This window comes from Chiloscyllium punctatum, chromosome 52, assembly GCF_047496795.1.
Source record: "Chiloscyllium punctatum isolate Juve2018m chromosome 52, sChiPun1.3, whole genome shotgun sequence".
In the NCBI taxonomy this organism is placed as follows: domain Eukaryota; kingdom Metazoa; phylum Chordata; class Chondrichthyes; order Orectolobiformes; family Hemiscylliidae; genus Chiloscyllium; species Chiloscyllium punctatum.
In genome coordinates, this window is record NC_092790.1 from 6,866,184 (window position 1) to 6,888,703 (window position 22,520).

Sequence of the window (22,520 nt, forward strand, 5' to 3'; positions counted from 1 at the left end):
TTTGTCTGCGTCTCATGTTCAGCATTCATCACTGGCAAGACCAACGAGAAAGGGAGAGACCAATGTGTAACTCTCTCCATGCCCATGCACAGTACCTACATTGCCAAGTTCTCTGCTGTGTATTTACAGCCAGTACTCGGTGTCCCTGAACCCTTCCTCTGCCGCTTTTGAAATATCTCCATTATTTTCTGCTGTCTGTCTGTGCTTTTGTCACTAAGATGAATCACTTCTACCCACTCTGCTACAGGTTTCATCTGACAAAATACTCATTACCAATCCATTGGATAAACATGCGCTTGCCATCTCTCGTTATTTGCTTTTCCTGGATCTCATTCATTGGATAAAAGCTCACAATAACTTGTCTTCGAAAGTAAACCCGTGTTCCTTTTCATTATCCGAAGTCAGTCTGCATTTCAATATCATTTAAGGGACAGATTCGACTAATTAATGGAGACTTTACGGCATCATCGATGGCAATAAACTGACTAATTAGCACCACTAATCCAATTTACTGGATTAGTGGTGTTGGAAGAGCACAGCAGTTCAGGCAGCATCCAACGAGCAGCGAAATCGAAGTTTCGGGCAAAAGCCCTTCAACAGGAATAAGGCTTTTGCCCGAAACGTCGATTTTGCTGCTCGTTGATTGCTGTCTGAACTGCTGTGCTCTTCCAGCACCACTAATCCAGTTTTGACCTCCAATTTAGCCGTGACCCAAACAAAAGCAGTGTCATGAACGACTGCACTCCATAAGCGACGAGAATGCGATTCAATCCCACGCCTGCAGAGAATCAATCACTTTAACATCTCAGACACCTCGTCACACATGCTCTGCACATCTGACCATATGTTTAACTGAGTTGAGAAAATTGTGCATAGAAGCGGATTCTTCTCCCTGCTCTTGGTGAAATGATAAATAGCATAGTCCAGTTCACAAAGAATGGCCTCACCTCTGCTCGATGGGGAAAGCGCATTCCCAATCTGGCATTCTGCTCACATGATCTGCACAGAAATAAAGAAATGACTAATTAACAAGATCTGTTGAATTGAATTCTATCAAGACTTGGAGCTGATGAAATGAAAAATCACATGACGGGGGCGATGTAACACTGTCTCTGAAGAATTGTTTTCCCCACTCGAGGACAGTCCACAGTGCTTAGTTGCAGAACTAGCACTCCCTCTCTTCTGGACAGATATTTTTGACCAATCGCACTTTTGCACAGAGCAAACAATTTCAAAATCTTAAATAAGACTAACTGAAAATTGAATTGAACAACGCAAAAAAACGACAGGAGAGACTCTCTACCAGTAAAGTTCATTTTGCTCAACCTTGGCCTGTGTTCTTGTCCTGGGTTGGGTAAAGATCACAGCAACACAGTGAGCAAATCGCAGAGGGAAAATGTGTGTAGTACCACAGGGCATGCTGGGAGCAGCAGCAGATACACAGGGAAGTGAATTTCCCACAACGGGAAAACTTCTCAAACAGTGGGCTGAGATGGAAGAACTCAGAATACTATGAAATGTTATAACTGAATCCGCAGGCCCTGTGGAGATCAATAATTGAATCAGTTCAATATTAAAATTAAAGGATTTTATGAATTAAAATCAAAATAGAAAAGTCCAGAGGTTAGTGGATGGAAATATTACAATTATATTAATAATTAATTAACTCATCTTAGCAATGAGTAGCTCATCAATTTCCTCATAGAACGTTGGAACCACTGGTAAAGGCGATCATATAATTCCAGGTACCAGCCGTGGAATCAGTGATACTGGTTTTCCCATCCGTTTTGATACAATCATGGAATGTGGCAGTAAGCATTAATGCGTGGATCCAGTGCAGCAGTTAATCAGTGGATGGTATCTCTGTGCCAATGTAGTAGGCTGTGTTGAGTGGAGATTTTAAATTTGACTCTCACATGGAGCTGCTTCAATTTGTTATTGTATTGAAGTTTCAGGATGGAAGGCGATGGTCAAAGCCAAGTTGATTGGAAAGTACCAGTTTGTTTGAATTGAGAAACGACCTTTTCAGGAAAATGACTCATTACCAACAACCATGCTGCAAATTTTTAAAACGTGACAACATGTGGGGACAGAGAACCGAAAATAATTTTTCAACAAATGGATGGCGTTTCCCATGCGCACTGCGTTAACTTCAGAGAAAACAAAACATGTTGAGCCCGTTTCGTGTTACTCAATTTGCGGTAAACTCGCAAAAGTCATGGTAATAATCAAAAAGGAATCAGATTGATCACAAGGGACCATTCGAATATTGCATTCAGTTCTGGTCAGAACATCTTTCAGCTTAAAATTGCGTGTTGTAGGAAAGAACAGATGGCTAAAACAGACAAAAAAGACAGAGACAACTTTGAGAATTTAATGGATGGAGATCAAAAAGCATGAAATATACGTAACATGATGTAAATCTGGTCAAATATTTAAAGCAGGCATTATGTCTCCTAGCGACAATTCAATTCCTTCTCATGAGGAAATAACTTTTGTTTGCAATCTTCTAGAAGATCAATTCCATTTACAATGTTTTACGTTGAAATTCATGAATATTTTATATTCCGTCTTATCCAGCTGGACGTGTTCATGAAACGTCTTTTTTGATAAGTCAACAAAATTCGAAAGTTTTACACACACTTTGACTTTTTTACAGTGGTAAATTCCCTACTTGTGTTCGAGTTCATGTGTCTTATGAAACACTCTGGACTCAGCTTCTATCATTCTTTCTGGACATTCGTTCTGGATTTAAATAGCTCTTGAGCAGAAGAAACTCCAAGTTTTTCTGGATCATTGACCAATGGTTTTGAATCTGAGACTCTATTTATGGATTTACTCGAAGAGGGAATACCACTGATTTAGTCACTTCAAACCTTATGTTACGTGAAAGACCTCTTTCGTTCACTTCCCAAACTTGCATGTTTCCGGTACAGCATTTTCAAAATGATGTGCATAAAATCCCTCATTCCGTCTATCATCCACATAAAACCGGTTTGTATCATTTCTAATGTTTTTATGCCTCAGTAAACCTCAACCCTGAGTTTCCTCATGCCTTTCTATACAGGAAATTGTGGCTGTGCCCTTTCTAATGTCTTTCCTTTTTGTTTGTGGGAGAGTGAGCACAAGGATTACAAATAATGTATGCACTGAGTTTGACCTTAAGAGTTTACAGTTACACTATGCTTTATAACACAATTTCCCTATTCATAAATTCAAACAACGTTCATTATTATCTAACCAGATCATAAACAACCTCCCCATGAAAACTTCCTTTGTAATTCCAAGAATTTTGGGAAAAGGGTTTTAAGGCCAGCATCCCTCAATCCCCGTGACCTGAGTGAGTCTCAGCTTTTTTATAAAGGTAACTGAGATTCAACACATCATAGTGGGGCTGCAGTTGTTTTCTGTGCAGACTGGTTGTGGACATGAAATACCTGTCACCAAAGACCACCGTGGATCTAAAATCAAAACTTTCCAAAAAACAATTATCATATCTATTGTTTATCATCTTTCTGTGTTCTTGTCTGGTTTGTTCGTGTGCCCCTGTATTAAATCCTACCCAACGTTTAATTTGTGAATGGAGACATTGAATGATTTTACTCATACGCTCCCGGAGGACAGTCCTCCCATTATTGGGATGAATCCAGTGAACATTCTCAACGCATCGTCAAAGCCAAGGATTCCCTTCTCGGAATTGGGGATCGGTTCTGCACTGAACTCAATGTGTGTGCTCATGAAAAGCAAAACAATTGCAGCAACATTTTCATACTAAGAATTTGCAATCTGCTTGCATTAACGTTTGTCCCAACAGTTACATTCCTTATTGTCATTTGTTTGTGGATGATAACATTTCCTGAATCCTTCTGTTTTTATTTCATATTGGCGGATGTTGCAGCAGTTTATAATATTAGTCATTTCTAGAAGCCACCAGAGAGCACGGTAGCTGATAATGTGAAATGAGACCGCAGTAATGATTGGCCTCAGAATGAAGGTGTCGCTGGTTTGCAGTGATGACAGTGTGGCTGAGTTTCGTATATATTTTGGAGGAGGACAGGTTGGGTCTAAGATGAGCGCTTTAAACCGAAGCAAGGTGAATGGTATCAGATAGCGAAGTTAAGGTGAGTTGAATTGAAGTGGAAAATTGCATCAGAAGATGGGGCAGTACAGCTTCATCATGTCACTCAGACTGAAAAAGGCACGCAGAAGAAGCAAAACACCTTCAGTGCAGCACAATGACAGGTCAAGTGGGAAGGAAACAAAGCAAGATACTAAGATAGAATGTAACAAGTTATGTGAAAGGTTTCGCAATATATTCTTTGTTAAATGCCGACTGCCCTCTCGTTGGAAAATGGAATTTCCTGCAGTGTAACGGTGGTATTAGAATTGCTCCAACGCAAGGCCAAGAGACAAGGACACATTACCTTTTGTAACAGTGCGGCCTTGTGAAAGCACGCTCGGCCCATCTACCAGAATTCAAGACTTCAAAGATCTCCTTTGTGCTGTCCAACGTATTTGCTGCTCCAGTAGTCAGATCTCAATAGCTTTACCATGTGTCTTCCTCAGTTCCCTGCTTCCCGTAAACACTTCAAATGTGAACAAATCACCAGTATTTCCACTTCCAATCATTGTTCGTAACTCCCGTGCTGACAAAACGTACAATTAACCAATTTGCCTTCTCTGGCTCTCACTCTGGTATAATCTGAATAGTGAACTGCACACTGCCTGATCCCCAGGACACCCTGCAGGATTTTCATCCTCCCTGTGACATGTATGTGCTGGGTAATATTCTGTTGTGTAGATTTGCCAATATTACCGTTATCTAACTCCCTGCATTCTGTTGGTCGAATTTAATCTCACTCAAAATCACAAATGTGTCACAAAGCACATTAGCTGTACTGGCTCTACACAGAGACAAATGCGCTTCTCTGTTGGTATAGTTCTCTTGCCTTCTCCCTGAAACTCTGCACACTTTTACTTTTAACATAAACATCGAATTAGTTTTTAAATAACTTGATTGAAAGTGTGTCTTTGTCAATGTCAGGTTTACAGACCCTAACCACTCCATATGTACATTTTGATTCTTTTACTAATAACTTTTAAACTCTACCGAATCGTTCTCGATCCCTTCAGGCGTGTGGAGCATTCTCCCTTCCTTATTTCGTCTGTCTAATCCGCACATGTCTTGGAAAGGTTTTTCTGCTCTCCAAAGAGAACTGTTCCAACTTTCCAAATGACTTTATTTTTGCCATTCCTCATACACCACACCATTACCATCAACCTGTCCAGCTCTGTTTCCAATCACTTCACGTTCCCATTTCCTAAAGGTCAACATTCAGAACTGTGCGAACATCCACATGGTGGATTTATTCAGAGTGGGATTGTGTGTGTGAACATCCTGTAACATTTGTTTCGCTTTCACCACATATGGTACTGTGTCATGCCCACTACAATGACACTTCTGACCCCAAAACACAAAGTTATTTTAAGGGGCGCAACGTCATAATTTGCACTTTTTTTATCTAACAGTTGATAGGGCGACTGGGCAAAAGTGAAATCAAAAAACCAAGGCTCGAAGGCGACTTGAAGTACGAATTCTCACATGCCATTATGAACACAAGCAATGAAGCGAAGATCATACCCCAAACACTCTTGCATTTCCAACACTAAACCATCTGAGAGTCACTCAGATCCAACTACATCCCACTTTGCTCTCCGATTTTGAAGCAGCAAAGAGTTTCAAGAATATCACCGACTCAATCCCTCTCCTTGTTCGCGGGACTTTGCTGTTTATCACTTCCGCTTGGACTGAGCTGTGTCAATCGGCAGATTATTCATCTATTTCCATCCACCTGCAGGTAGTGTGAGGGGAAGCAAGCGGGAATACGCTCTAAAGCTCTCTCTCATCGGCACAACCAGGTCCCTCAAGTGCTGGGTATCAGCAAGTTTGATTGGGAACTTCCTCCCAATATCATTTATCTGAGAGAGCGACAAAGATGTTGTGATAGTGGGACATATAGAAATGTACTCCGGATACTCTTCCTTCAGGTAAATTCATGTGAGGGCATTTATGTGCAGACTGTTTGGCGTTCAGAATCCATCTTCACACAGCAATCCTGCAGAGTAGTTTTTCTAATATCGACATCTGTTTCTTTGCTGCAATCTGGCAGCATTTAGCATCTGAGCCCCAGCTGTCCGAGATGAAGAGAATCCGAGTAAAACCCTCACTCACTGAGAGCCATTCCCACAGCCCTGAACCGCGGGCTGCAGATAATCTGACGCGGAAGGAGGGTTTTAGATGAGACATTGTTTCACCCTCAGCCACTCTGTCCCAGAAACAGGAGGAGGGACAGCATCAATGAGTGGCGTCACTCACGCGACGGCAGAAGCCGTTCATCCAATTGAGTCCACTGCGACTCCGTGTCGCTTGTAAATCTCTGTGCTTATTCATAATTGGTGATGTATGTCCTAATAATGCGAAACTGTGTATGTGTCGTAATGCTGTCTCCAACAAGATGATCCAATTGCCATTCATGGCTTTTCATTTCACAGGGAGGACATTGCTGTGTTAAACAGCTTGGGGAATAAATGCAGAGCGTCATGTGCACAGAGCACTCTGCAACTGATATGTCTTACCTACACCAGTTTATTCCCAGATCTGGCAAGTAATTTTGCTAATCAAATCAGAGAAGACCGATAGAGAACAGGAAAAGAGTTTCCAGACATTCACAAGTGTGTTTCCTCACCTGTGTAAATTTGGCAGGTGTATCAGGATGAGATATTCATTTCAGATACATTGACAGAAAGGAAGTGGAAATTGAAACAACATGCAGTACGTTGAATGGAGCTATGTTATTGAGGAACACTGGCCGGGCAGTACACGCACTGAAACCTGGAATTGTCAACGAGCAGAGGATGTTTTCCGTCCATTAATTTCTGGGTTATGAGCCCAGTATGCTCCCGCTGGGTGACTCTGTTATCACTTCCTACAGCAGTTTCCCGCGATCTTCAGTTTTTAATCTGGCATGTGGCATGTGCCTCAGAGGATGATTTCAAGAAGGACTTCACGATTATCGTGTGATACACTGTGGCGCAGATGTGTCCCGGCTGTGTCAACATAACCTGTGAGCAACTTCCCACATTCTGTTGGTTTAACTGTGATTTCACTCAGAATCACGAAATAGTGCAAAGTGAGGCCATACAGCCCACCTTCGCTGTGCTGACACCAAACAATAAGGAAATGTCTGTGTCGTTCGTTTGATTTATTTTATTTGATTGATTGTCACATGCACCTGAGTGCAGTGAAAACCTCTGCAATTGGTAAAGGCAGATCATTATAATCAAGGACATGTAGAACACAGCATGAGAAAAACAAGGCATTCAGGTTACTCCGCACAGGACGTGCGTTCAGCAAGATCCACATTAACAGGATCAGCATCATTTGGAGTTAGAGAATCCATTCCCCAGTCTACTAACCGCCTACAAGAAGCAGCTGGTGTGTGTCTTGAAGATTCAGTATCTTGATCTGAACTCGATCTCATCAAAATATTACTTTCTGAGTCAAAAATGGGACCGGATGCAAAGCTTCAGGGCTCAAGTGTCACTTCTCACACGTACATCACCCACTCGATATATCACACCCAAGACCAACGAGCCATAACCGCACCTTAAGCGTGATCTATAAATCAGGTGAGTCTCTTTGTTTAAAAAATGCTTTTTTCTTTTGTTTCGGAATGAAGGCAGCACTGAGTTTTTAACAATAGCTCCTTGCCATTCTGCCTCCCTTTTCCCAGGAGGCTGCGCCAGCCCTTCCCCCGCTAGCAGCTGGACAAACTCATCTTCTATTGGCAATCAGAGTTGTGGGAGAGCAAGGTGAATGCGCTCTTCAACTCCCTACCAAACACCGGCTTCTGCATGGGGTAGGGGGCTCGTGGGAGTGGGAGTTATGGAAATTCTGGAAAGCTGTACAAAAGGGAGATCTTGCATGCACAGGAACTCATATTCTTTTCAGAACCTTGTCCAAATAATTCCATCTGAGACAGATAGAAAAGTGCAGAAATGCTGGGAAAGAGAGAATCTCTCCCAGTAATCGGGAACAGTGTCTGTGTACTTCTCGAATTCACAACGAGGGCTCTGCTGTCTGAGTCAACATGGGATGTTACTGCAGCGAGTCCTGTCACTCAGGCACATTGCACCTGATGTGCATAAACTTTACCACGTTACCGCCAGCTCAGAGAAGAGTTTTTTTCACAGCTCATATCATTCCAGAGTGACAGGGAACAGAAGAAAGCAATTCAGACCAGTATCTTACCACCTGCTGGGGAGAAAGGGATTTGGGAGAGCAGACAGTCTCGACCAGTGCACATTTCCATCATTTACAATCTTGGTCTGTGTGACAACAAAAGTACAAACCAGGAACTGTTTATTTTGCTTCTTAAAACAGGCGTGAAAACTTTGCAGAGCATAGATACCTGCTGTTAGTGAAATGATGAATAGCAGAGTACAGTGCACAGAGTATGGTCTGTCCTCTGTTTTATGGGACCAGCGCTCTCCAACTGTGACCCTTTGCTCACATGATTTGAACACAAACAAATAAATGACTCAGTGACAAAACTTGTTGAATCGGATTCAATGAGAAATTGAAGGCGATGGAATGAAATCCCCTTGAATGCGGGGATGTTACATTATCTTAGAGGGAATTGTTTTCCAAATTCGAGGAGAGTGCGCAGTGCTGCTTCCAATGGTCAATACCAGGATAAATAGATTGAATCTGCGTCGGGTGTTATTGTAGGGAGCCCTGTTGATTAGACATACTGCATGTTTTGTAGAATGGTGCAAAAGCACGGAACTTTTGCGTCGAGGGGACAACTTCAAAATCGTTAATGAGACAAAATACACAAATGAGCGAAACAACACAGCAACCACAGAAACTGGTATTACATAACGGATTAAACTCCTCTGCTAATGTAACTCCTCTGCACCCGATGTGGCCTCCTCTATATTGGGGAGACAGGCCACCTTCATGTGGAACGTTTCAGAGGACACCTCTGGGACACCCGGACAACCAACCTAACCACACCGTGGCTCAAAACTTCAACTCCCCCTCCCACTCCACCAAGAACATACAGGTCCTTTGACTCCTCCATCCCCAGACCATAGCAACACGACGTTTGGAGGAAGAGCGCCTCATCTTCAGCCTAGGAACCCTGCAACCACAAGGGATGAACTCAGATTTCTCCAGTTTCCTTCATTTACCCTCCCCCACTTTGTCTCAGTCAAATCCCTCGAACTCAGGACCGCCTTCCAAACCTGCAATCTTCTTCTTGACATCTCCGCCCCCACCCGACTCTGGCCTATCACCATCACCTTGACCTCCTTCGACCTATTGCATTTCCAACGCCCGTACCCCAAGTCCCTCCCCCCTACCTTTTGTCTTAGCCTACTGGACACACTTTCCTCATTTTACAGAAAATTATTAACTTACAACTACTTACACTCCTTTCTCTAAACCTGTCTTTAACCTTCTGCTCTACAATACTGGTCTGAAAAGCCTTCCCCAACCCGGACCCCATTAATATTTACAAAAATATTCAAATTTAAGAACCAGCCAGTTGTCGAATCTTCTCGTTGTATCTTCCTCTGTAGATTTTCTCTCCAGGTCAGTGTCGATGCTTTTTTCTATGTAATCTCTTTCTCCAGATAGTTACCTCTCGTAGATCTTACTAGCATCCGACTTCTGTTGGACTTTTAGCTGCTCTCTTTGCTGTTTTTTGCCACTCTGGGAAACTGTTCAACATGTCTGATATTTGTTCCACAAACAGTCGGATCGTTTCACTGATTTTAATATTGTTAAACCTTGATTGGGGCATAATTTAAACTGATTAGGCGAATTCGAATTTGTTTTTTTATCCATGTAACAAAGCTGTTAGTTTTTTCGACCAAATGTTGTGTTGTTACCTTGTTCTGGACTCCTTGTGCTAGCCATAAATTTCAGCACCCTTTAAAGTACATATCCCACGACTTCATAGCACTGGGTTTTGCCAAGACAGTCTATTACGCTCAACATCGCTCTCTGTCACTCTCATGAGACTGAGATTTGAACAATCTCTGGTCTAATTTATTCAAACGACCCTGATCTCATAACCTCAGATTTAACACGCCCCCTTATATATGTCTTATCATATTAATTGATTCCTCACTGTGTTACTTCAGCACACGTTGAGAAGAAATTAAAAATGAATACAACTTTCACCTATGTGACTGCAAATGGACCCAATGTTGCTGCAGCCAATCGATTCAGCTGTCAGCGAAATAGCCCACATCTTTCCTGAAACGCAATGAGATTGCATAGCATAGTGGTAAATGTTCATGCGTTGAATTAGACCCAACATCATTTGTGAGGACGAAATTTACTGGGATATAAAGATATGATGAGATACATGGGGGTTGGGGATTGGAATATGGTCAGGAAGGATATGGTGAGAGTTCCCTTGATACAAAATCGTTCGAGACAACGGAAATTAGATTTACTGGGAGATAAAGCCAAGAGATAAGAAATTAAGGAGTTTAATGGGATGGTGGGATAGATGAAGAATAAGCGGAAAAAATCAGGGATGACTGAGTCGTGTCCTAATGGAGGTTTTTCAGCTGATGTGAGGTTGACGTAAGGGTAAATAGGAGGGAAATTCCCTCATTGAGTTGAGTGATGGGCGGCACGGTGGCACTGTGGTTAGCACTGCTGCCTCACAGTGCCAGAGACCCGGGTTCAATTCCCGCCTCAGGCGACTGACTGTGTGGAGTTTGCACGTTCTCCCCGAATCTGCGTGGGTTTCCTCCGGGTGCTCCGGTTTCCTCCCACAATTCAAAAGATGTGCAGGTCAGGTGAATTGGCCATGCTAAATTGCCCGTAGTGTTAGGTAAGGGGTGGATGTAGATATAGATGTAGGGGTATGGGTGGGTTACGCTTCGGCGGGGCGGTGTGGACTTGTTGGGCCGAAGGGCCTGTTTCCACACTGTAAGTAATCTAATCTAATCTAAAGGTTAGACCTTCAAAACCAGAGAGGAACGACAAAGAAGTTTACAGCTGGTACTTTCTATTCTGAGAGTTATTGAAATCGGAGATGATTTTACAGAAAGAAAAAAAAATTAGAAGCTGTTTCCAGAATATTTGAAAAGCCACATGCGGACACACAAGGAGCGAATTTAACAGGGACAGGGATTCTGCGCTGCTTGGATGGGGATGCAAAAGTGACACACTCACGAATTGTTTAGCTTTCATTGGAAAGAAATTGCATAACAACTGCAACTGAAGAAGTTAAGTATAAGAAGAGCTGGTGGTGTTGAAAGGTGTCGCGGCTGGTTCTATGTGAACTACTACAAATTGTAAATATACTGATCTGTTTGTTATAGCTTTACAGTAAACGGAAGCCAGTTAGCTCACTCCGCTGGCTAACTGGTTTATGGTATAGAGTGAGACTGACAATGTGGGATTAATTGTCGCACTGTCTCAGGTTGCCATAAGGATCATCATCTCTCCTACCCACCTGATCTGTAATACAATGGTGATTCTAATGAGTAGGAATGGCCCTGTAGATGTCAAGCATCATCATCATTGCCATCTGTTGCCTTGAACATTTGGTCACAATGACCAGGAACGGAACTGAGTCCATTTAATACTCACTGATCTCCGCACGAAAAACCCAGCAAAAAGACTCGTCCTTATTCCTATCTGAACGCTCTGTTCTGCACAACAGCAAAACAATTTGTTCTGACTTTCCCAGATTCACGAACAACATTCAATCTACCCAAAGAGATAAATCTAATTCCTTTCGAACAGTTTAATGGGCTGTGGGAGTTTGCAAGAAACGAGTTTAACAGCCTTTCCAAGAATGGTATATAGTGGAGGGTCAAAGATTTGAAAATGTCATCATGCTAAAACATTACCTCTGTTTCTCGATCCACAGATGGATAATCGCCTGTGGAATATGGACAGCTTTCCTGCTGATAATTGACACATTTCCCAAATACAGTATAATCCCACAAATCAGAAACTGGAGGTTTACAATAAATGCTGCTTTATTAGAGGTTATTTTTCAAATTCACTTCAGTCTGTTGCACCAATGATCCCTGATCAACATCAGGAAAAGCAGCTTCAGATAATAATTGAAATTACAGCTGCAGCATTTTACACGATGTTAAGTGATGATGAATTGTTCCACGGGAGCAGCAGAGCGCCAACCTGTAACGTGCGCTATTCGTACCTCTGGGACCTTCGACCAACCTGTTCTAGTTTTGTTGCAATCCTGAAATTAAAGTTAAGGCAGAGGAGGAGCAACTGACCTGTGACTATTGGAACACCAGGCTCAGGAAGGGACAGGGAAAAATGTTTTGCAAATTTGATTTGATTGAAAGCTGCATTTCCGTGGGTCACTTCCCTGTTTACAGACAATGTTACATTATCACTGTCACAGGGCTTTGCATTCGGTTGGCTTCAGTTCGGCAGAGAATTTGATTCAAACACACTTCACTAACTTCCTTCTGAGGTTTATACAGACAACATGAAACATACTGCACTTATCATCAATCTTCACCATTCTTACATCTGAGGACGTTGCACAGTTTTCATGAATACTAAACATATAAGGATGTTAAACATAAGTAAATTGTATTTCAGTTTAAATTGTAATATGATAAGAATGCATAATAAGATACAAAATCACTTAAATTCATGTTTATTAATGTGGCCAGAACTCTAGCCCAGCAATCGGGAAATATGTCCCTGAATCCCCAATATCAAATGGGCAGCACAAAAATGCACTTACTGGAATTCTACTGAGGGAAGAGAGTCCACAGCCCATTTCTGTCTTTCCCACCAGCTCAGCACCTTTCTCTCTCTCTTAAATAAATGATATTTGGAGGAAGTTCACAATCAAAGTTGCTAAGTTCCAGCGGTGCTCTTGCACCTGTCTGTGCCCGTGAGAGGAAGCTTCAGAACATATCCGCACTTACATCCTCTCATAATGCCTGCAAGTGGAGGGAAATGGCTGAATACTCTGCCAATAGAGACAGCTCAGTCCCCGAGGATGGGATAAACAGCACTGTCCCGCGTGGGGACATTCTGCAGATCAGACACAGTCCACTTTATCATTCAGATCATACCAGAGTGAGAACGCTCGAGAAGGCCAATCGGTCACTCGTACCTGTGCCAACTCGGGAGTTGCAAAAGATTGGTGAAAGTGGAAAGTGGATTTGTTCACGTTTCAAGTGTTTCCGTGAAGCAGGAAGCAGAAATGGGATAATATGAAACGAGTTTAACAGTGAAGCGGTTGAGATCTGACTAAAGGAGCAGCAAATAAGTTGTACAGCGCAGAGGAGAGCTTTGAAGTATTGAATTCTGGCTAATGGGACGATCATTGTTTTACGAGGCTACGCTGCTACAGAAGAAACTATGTCAGTGTCTCTTAACATTGTGATGTCACAGGCAGATATCGCCGTTACACTGCAGGAAATTCCTTTTTTCAAACGTGAGAGCAGTCCATATGTAAAGGTGTAGCTTATATATCGAATCCTTTTACATATATAATTCCACTGCACCTCAGTGTGTTGTATTGTCTCCTTTCCACTTTACCTGTCATTGTGCCTGCACTGAAGTTGATTTTCTCTTTCTGCGTGTCTTTTACAGTCTGGGTGATGTGGGACAGTTGTACTGACCCATCTTCTGACAGAATGTTCCACTTCACTTCAGCCCGCCCTAACTTCGCTCTCTGATACCATTCCCGTTGTTTAGATGTTAAGCGCTCGTCTCAGATCCAGCCTGCCCTCACCCAAAATAAATGGAAAACTCAGTCACACTGTGATCACTGCAATCGAGGGATATATTCACTCAAAGGTCATTGATAATTCCAAGGATAAAGTTCGGACTGCAGATGCTGGAGATCAGAGTTGGTAGTGTGATGCTGGAAAAGCACAGCAGATCAGGTAGCATCCGAGGAGCAGAAGAATTCAGGTTTCAGGCTTAAGCCCTTCATCTGGAATAAAGCTTGTGAGTCGGGCTGAGAGATAAATGGAAATAGTGTGGGGTTAAGGGGAAATAGCTGGAAAGCAATAGATGGATGAATAGGAGGGAGAAGAAAATAGGTCAGAAATAGCAGTGATGGAATGGGTCGAGAGGGCGTTGGCGAGTTGAAGGCTTGTGCTTGGGGGAGGGGAAATGAGGTAACTGTTCAAATTCACATTTATCCCGTGTGGTGTTAGGGTCCCATGCCGGAATGTGTGGCGTCCCTCCTCCAGGCGTTGGATGCTAATGGTTTGGCAGTGGAGGAGGTCCAGGACCTGTATGTCTTTGATGGGGTAGGAGGGGGAGTTGAAGTGTTCAACCACGGGATGGTGAAGTTGGTGGGTGCGGGTGTCCCAGAGATGTTCTCTGAAATGATCTACATGAAGGTTTCCTGTCTCCCTGATGTAGAGGAGACCACCCTGGGTGCAACGGATTCAGTAGATGACATTGGTAGCTGTACAGGTGAATTTCTACTGGATGTGGAATGATCCATTCGGGCCTTGGCTGAGGTGAGGGGAGTGGTGTGGGTGCTAGTTTCACCCGTCCTTTGGTGGCAGTGAAAGGTGCCAGGAGAGGGTTGTGGGCTGGTGGGGGGATGTGTGGACCTGAAGAGGAGGTCATGGAGGGAATGGTATTTACAGAATGTTGGCAGGGCTGGGCAGCGAAATATATCTCTGATGGTGGTGTCTGTTTGGAGGTGGCATCAGTGGCAGAATATGATGCGTTTATGTGGAGTTTGATGGGGTATAAGGTGAGCACCAGGTGGTTCTGTCCTTGTTGCGTTGAGAGGCGTGGCTTCAAGGGTGGTGGTGTGTGAAATAGAGGTGATGAACTTGAGGGCGCTGTCAACCACGTGGGAAAGCAAGGTGTGATCGTGGAAGAAGGAGACCAACTGGCTCTTTCTGAGGTGTAATTGGTCATCCTGGGAACAGATGTGCTGGAGGTGGAGGAATTGGGACTAAAGAATGGCGTTCTTACACGAGATAGGGTTGGAGGAGATGTAGTCTAGATACATGTGGGAGTCGGTGGGCTTGTAGTCTATGTCTGTAAATAGTCAGTCGCCAGAGTCGGTGATGGAGAGGTCCAGGAAGGTGAGGGAAGTTGCCAAGATGATCCGGATAAATTTGAGGTCGGAGTGGAAGGTGTTGGCAAAGTTGTTGAGCAATTCAACCACCTCGTTGGAGCACCACGTGGCCCCAAACATTCATCAACGTAGCGGAGGAACAGATGGAGGATGGTGCCTGTGTAATTGCGAAAGATGGACAGTTCCGTGTATCTGACAAACAGACAGGCATAGCTAGGTCCTATGCGGGTGCCCATCGCTACCAGTTTTGATGGAGGAAGTAGGGGAATTGGAAAGAGAAGTTGTTGATTGTGAGGACCAGTTCAGCCAGGTGGATGAGGATGTCGGTGGAAAGGTACTGGTTGGGATGGTGTGAGATTAAGATATGGAAGGCTTGTAGACTTCTGTCATGGCAGATGGATTTGTACAGGAACTGGATATCAATGGTGAAGATGATGCGTTGAGGGCCGGGAAAACGAAATTCTTGGAGGAGGTGAAGTGCATGGGGGTGTCACGAATGTAAGTGGGCATTTCCTGAACTGGGGAGAGAGGATTGTGTCGAGGTAGGAAGAGATGATTCGGATGGGACATGCTCAGGATGAGACAATAGGTCGACTGGGGCAGTCAGGTTTGTGAATCTTAGGAAGGAGGTAGAATCGGGGAGTGCGTGGTTCACGGACAATGAGGTTGAACGTTGTGGATGGGAGATGCCCAGAGGTGATGAGATTGTGGATGGTCTGGGAGATGATGGTTTGGTGAGGGGAGGAGAGTTTGTGATCGTGGTTTGTAGGAGGAGGTGCCTGCGAGTTGGCACCTGGCTTCAGCTTTGTTCCTCTTCCCGACTCACAAGCCTAATTCCTGATGAATGGCTTATGCCTAAATCGTTCATTCTCCTGCTCCTCGGATGTTGCCTGACCTGCTGTGCTTTTCCAGTACAACACTCTCCACTCATTCATTATTACTGTCTCATTTCACACTACCAGGTCCATGCTGTCTGTTTGATTCTACTGAGCACTGTTCTCATGAACTGCGACAAAATCTGCCAATCTAAAACAAAAACAGAAATTGCAGTAAAATCACAGGTGTGCTGGCAGCATCTGTGCAGATGAATCACAGTTAACGTTTCACATCCATTGGGTCCGTCTCTACACAGATGCTGCCAGACGTCCTGAAATGTTGCAGCAACGTCTGTTTTTGTTTGATTTTCAACATCAGCAATTTTTTTTTCATTTTTGTTTTCTTATTTACTGCAAATATTATTTGGCTAAAGATTACGTTAAATGTTTTAAATATGACTGTGATAGAACGGCCAGATTCCACCAGGCGGCTTCTTTTATTTGGTTCACGTGACGAATGCCTTTATACTTGGTCACCGCGCCCTACAGGGGCACTGCATATAAATTGACAAAATTGTGGCATTCTCTCGGATTGGTAATCAGGAGCGAGATTGATTGAAATTATTGAAAACTTAAGATAAACTGATAAAATACGGGATATAAAACGGGAAACTAAAAGGGAAAGAGAGAACAGCGAATGATAATTTCTTGACAAAACTGAAATATAATTGCTCAAGATAAAGAAAGTGCCTTCATCTGCAAACATACCATAATATGAAATGTACTTTTTGGGACAACCAATTCCAACAGATTGCAAAATCTTAGTTTTAAAGTCTTGCTGCAACTGTTTTGGTTTTAATGAATGCACACATGAGACTCAGTGCTGTAATGGTCTCCTAAAATGGAAAAGGAAATCCTTGCCTTCGAGGATACGTGGGGAATGTTCACTGATTCATCCCAGTCATGCCAGGACTGTCCTCAGGAAGCGTCTGAGTAAAATCTTTCACTGTTCCATGGAGTTTCGAATGAGTGGTGAAGGGAATGTCTCCACTCACAAATTAATCATTCAGTAGAATTCATTACAGGGACCCATGAAATGATGAACAAATTGAACAAGAACATGGACATACGACACACAATAGCTACGACCATTACTCTGTGAAAACTGTTGATTTCAGATCCACGGTCGCCTTTGGTGATGGCATTTACTGTCCAGAACCAGTCTGCACAGGAATGACGGGAGACACACTATGAAGTATTTGAACTTCAGTCGCCTTTAGAAATAGCTGAGACTGACTCCGGACACGGGGATTTAGAGATGTTGGCCTTACAAACCTTTCAGACATTCTGAGGGAGAATAAAGGAAGTGATAGAAAATTTTCGTCTCCATGGAGACGATGTTCATGAACTGGATAGATAGTAACTTACCTTATTGGAGTTTATAAATAGAGGCGTCATATTTAAAAAGCAAAGAGTTCATAGTGTAACTGCAAAATATTTTGGTCATACTGAGTGGGAACATTGTGTGCAATCCTTGTCCTCATTATCCACCAAAAACATGTCAAGAAGTTAGAAAGGGCACAGACACTGTTTCCTGGATTGCAAGATATTACAAAGCTAAGTGACGTTGTTTTCTGAGACATAAAATTATCAGAAAGGATATAAACGGGATTAAAGAAAAAATGAAGGAGTTTATTCACGAGATTTGGAAATGCTGGAGCAGAAACACGCAAGTTTGATGTAAACAAATGAGATTTTCACGTAACGCGAGGTTTGAATGAATAAATTGGGGACATTCCCTCTTTCCAGTGAATCAATAACTTTCGTTAGAGCTTGAAAACCATTAGTGAATGATTAAGAAAAGTTTGGATGAGAGTTTCTTCCACTCAATAGAGTTATTTAAATCGTGAACGACTTTCCAGAAATAAAACGTAGAAGCTGACTTCAGAGTGTTTTAAAAGATACACTAACAAACGTACAAGGAGAGAATTTATCATTGAGTGAAAGTCAGTGTGATTGCGTAACAATTTCGAATTTGTTCACTTCAGATACAAAGATATTTCATGAACACGTACAACTGAATATGACTGAGTATAACAAGTTCATGGATTGGTAAGGTGTGGCGTATTATTCAAGGTGAAACTCTGTAAATGGAGCTGATGTCGTAAAATAACTGCAGACAGAAGTTATATCCTAATGAGTAGGAATTGAATCGTCACTTGGAGACGCAACACCTACTTTAAAGATTTGACCACATTCACATGATGTTATGTACATTTCGTACATTCTTAACTCCATTCAAGAAATCCACCAAGAAGACTCTGTCCTTTTGTATTGTTAACCCTCTGTACTTCTCTGCAGCACGCCATTTAAGATGAAATATGCTCAGACCAAAATTCAGTTCAATACAATATTCAAACGGTCCGATGTGATTTCTGTTTTTATTATTGCAATAACGTTTGTGAGTTTGCAAAAAACTGTGTAACATGAAACCAGTTCAACATCTATTTTCCCGGAATTTAACGCAGTGCACTTGGGAAACGTTATCCATCTGCTGAAAAATCACCTTCGGCTCTCTCTCCACACATGTCTGTTCACGTTTTAGGTACTTGCAGGATGTTTGTTGATCAAAAAGTCATTATCCAGAAAAGGTCGTTTCTCAATCCACAAACACGGGTATTTTCCCATCAACTTGGCTTTGTTCAATATCACCTTCTGTCTGTATCCCTCAAGCCGACGATAAATTGAAGTTGCTCCATTTAAGGCTCAAAATTAAAACTTCGGCACAGCACACCCCACTATACTGGAACAGAGGTACCGTGCATTGGTCACCTTCAGCACAGGAGCAACACATTAATGCTTACCTGCACATTCCTGGTTTTACCTTAACGTTTGGGAAACCCACTTTCTCTGATTCCATGGCTAGTAACGGGGATTATATGATCATCTTCACCAGTGGTTCTGTCCCCGTGTGAGGAAAGTGGTGAGGTCCTCATTGTAAAGATGGGTAGATTGATGAAATGTACAATTTCATCTTTTGCCTTCACTAACCCATAAGCTTTTTATTTTGTTTTGCATCTGTAGAAATCTTAAAATCTTCATCTTGAACAGACTCAATGACAGATCTCCATTGTGTCTCTGGCATCGAATTTCATAGTGTAAACTCCCTCTGAATCCTTCCACTGCAGTCCGCTGTTTGGGAAGTGTTCCTGTTGTGGGATATGCACATCCCCGTCTGTCACCTGCTGCTCCCTGCATGCGCTCTGGCACTGCACTCATTTTCCTTCTGACACTTGCTCACTGTGTTGCTGTGATCATACAGTGACTTGGTGTCGCACGGCCCAGGAAAATGATACAGATCATGGTTTTTGCATTGTTGAGTTCAATTGTCATTTTAGCCTTATTTGGATTTTGAAATTATCTGTCCTGTACACAAGTGAGTGTCAAAAACATCTGAGCGGAAGTTAGGTGTTCCGAATAATGACATTGAGCACTATGCACTCTCCTCCAGTCTGGAAAACAATTCCTCACAGGCAATTTAATAGACAATAGACAGCAGGTGCAGGAGTATGCCATTCTGCCCTTCGAGCCAGCACCACCATTCATTATGATCATGGCTGAACATCCTCAATCTGTATCCTGTTCCTGCCTTATCCCCATAATCCTTGACTCCACGATCCTTCAGAGTTCTATCCAACTCTTTATTGAAAGAAAACCTCCTGCTGTCTCGGGTTCTTCATTCCGTTGACTTCAAATCTTCACAGAATTCAACAGACCTTGTTACATATTCATTTCCTCACATTTGTTCAGATCATTATGTGCATAGTGTGACAGTGGGAGTGCACTTGCCCCACAACCCAGGGGTCAGACCATAGTCTTGGAACCGTACTGTGTTATTTCTCATTTCACCAACACCAGAGAGAAATATCTGCTGCTCTGCATGATTTACGAAATTCAATTATTCATAAGGTCATAGCTTTTTGTGCATCTGTGACGAGGTGGCCGAGAGGTTAAGGCGATGGACTGCTAATCTATTGTGCTCTGCACGCGTGGGTTCGAGTCCCACTCTCCTCGCTGTCATGAATGGCTTTCAATGGTGCTGTTTTCAGATGATCACAGCTGTTGTATGAAAACTGGGTTTCTAATAGTCATTTTATCTGCATTGACGCTATGACAAAAATCTCAAAGAATAGTTTGAGCCTGTTGACTAAACTACATTGCAATGTCGGTTGCATTGGGATAATGAAAAGGAGCGCGATTTTCTTTTTCAAGTCAAGTTGCTGTGAACATTTTTTCGTATGAAAGACATCCAGGAAAATCAAATACCGAGAGCTGCGAAGTGCATGTTTATGCAAAGGGATTCTTAATGAATGTTTTGTCAGATGAAATCTGGAGGAGGTTGAGTCGAAGTAATTCATCCTGGTGAGAAGAGCACAGCGAGACAGCACAAAATAATGGAGATATTTCAAAATGGGCAGGGCGTGGGTTTAGGGGCACTGAGAACTGGCTGTAAATGCATAGTGGAGAATTGCCGCTGTGGGTGCCGTGCATGGGCACGGAGAGACTTACACATTGGTCTCGCCCTCTCCCCTTGCTCTCACCATTGATGAATGCTGGACATAAGGCACAGATAAACACAAGATGTGGGAAGCAAGTTCCCTCTCGTTATGCACACACTGGATGCATCACATTGAACTATGAACAACTGGAGAAATCAGCATGTTACCTATAGGGAGTGAAACTAAACTGTGGATCAATAACCGCAGATTCATGCAACATAAACATGAAAAATGATTTAAAATGTAGGGTGTAGGGTTGCATACTGAGCGGTAACTTTGATATCCAGACGTTTCATTACTTGGCTAGGTAACATCATCATCAGTGGCGACCTCCAATTGAAGCAAAGCTGTTGTCTCCTGCTTTCTATTTATATTTTTCTCCTCGATGGGGTTCCTGGGGTTTGTGGTGATGTCATTTCCTGTTCGTTTTCTGAGGGGTTGGTAGATGGCATCTAGATCTAAGTGTTTGTTTATGGCATTGTGGTTGAAGTGCCAGGCCTCTAGGAATTCTCTGGCATGTCTTTGCTTAGCCTGTTCCAGGATAGATGTGTTGTCCCAGTCGAAATAGTGGTATTTTTAATCCGTATATAGGGCTACGAAGGAGAGAAGGTCGTGTCTTTTTGTGGCTAGCTGGTGTTCCTATATCCTGGTGGCTAACTTTCTTCCTATTTGTCTTACATAGTGTTGGTGGCAGTCATTGCATGGACCTTTGTAGATGACGTTGGTTTTGTCCATGGGTTGAACTGTGTCTTTTAAGTTAGCTTTTGTTTGAGAGTGTTGGTGGGTTTGTGTACTACTAGGATTCCGAGGGGTCTGAATAGTCTGGCTGTCACTTCTGAAACTTCTTCAATGTATGGTAAGGTGGTTAGGGTTTCTGGCTGTGTTTGGTCTGCTTGTCGTGGTTTGTTCTTGAGGAATCTGCGAACTGTATTTTTTGAGTATCTATTCTTCTCGAATACGTTGAATAGGTGGTTCTCCTCTGTTTCCCGAAGTTCGTCTGTGCTGCAGTGTGTGGTGGCTCGTTGGAATAGTGTTCTGATACAGCTTCGTTTGTGTGTGTTGGGATGGTTGCTGGTGTAGTTAAGTATTTGGTCAGTGTTTGTCGGTTTTCTGTATACATAGGTTTGTAGTTCTCCGTTGTCCTTTCTTTCTTCTGTGACGTTCAGGAATGCGAGTTTGTTGTCGGTTTCTTCCTCCTTGGTGAACTTTATGCCTGTGAAGGTGTTGTTGATGATGTCAAATGTCTCTTCTATCTTATTTTGTTTTGTGATGACAAAGGTGTCATCTACGTAGCGGACCCAGATTTTGGTTTGATTGTTGGTAGGGCTGTTTGTTCTAGTCTTTGCATTAACGCTTCTGCTATGAATCCTGATAGCGGAGATCCCATGGGTGTGCCATTGGTTTGTTTGTAGATTATGTTGTTGAAAGTGAAGTGGGTGGTGAGGCACAGGTCCACTAGCTTCGTTATGTTTTCGTTGGTAATGTGATTGATGGTGGTTGGTGCGTCTGTGATGGTCTCTTCGAAAAGTGTGGTAAGTGTTTCCTTTACCAGGTCGATGTTGATGAAGGTGAACAGTGCTGTTATGTCGAATGAGATCATTGCTTCTTCTTCCTCTTTTTTGGTGTTTTTGATGATTTTTAGGAATTCCTGGGGGGAGTGGATGGAGTGCTGTGACTCTTCTATGAGGTATTTCAGTCTTGCGTGTAGTTCTTTGGTCAGTCTGTAAGTTGGTGTTCCGGGTAATGAGACTATGGGTCTGAGGTGGGGGTGGGGGGAGGGGGGTGGGGCTCCTGGTTTATGGATTTTTGGTAGTCCGATTCGACTTGGGAAACACCTTGATCCTGGGACAGTCTAAGCAAAGACGTGCCAGAAAATTTCCAAAGGTCTGGCATTCCAACCACAACGCCATAAACAAACACATAGATCTACATGCCATCTATCAACCCCGCAGAAAACGAACAGGAAATGACATCACCACAAACCGCAGGAACCGCATCCAGGAGAA

The 22,520-nt window shown here is 42.9% G+C and overlaps 1 non-coding gene across 1 annotated transcript; it reads left to right on the forward strand.

Annotated features, from left to right (window-relative positions):
* Positions 1–19,947: 19,947 nt before the first annotated feature.
* Positions 19,948–20,029, forward strand: trnas-gcu (transfer RNA serine (anticodon GCU)). The gene has a single exon. It is a non-coding gene; the product is annotated as a tRNA-Ser (tRNA).
* The last annotated feature ends 2,491 nt before the right edge of the window (positions 20,030–22,520 follow it).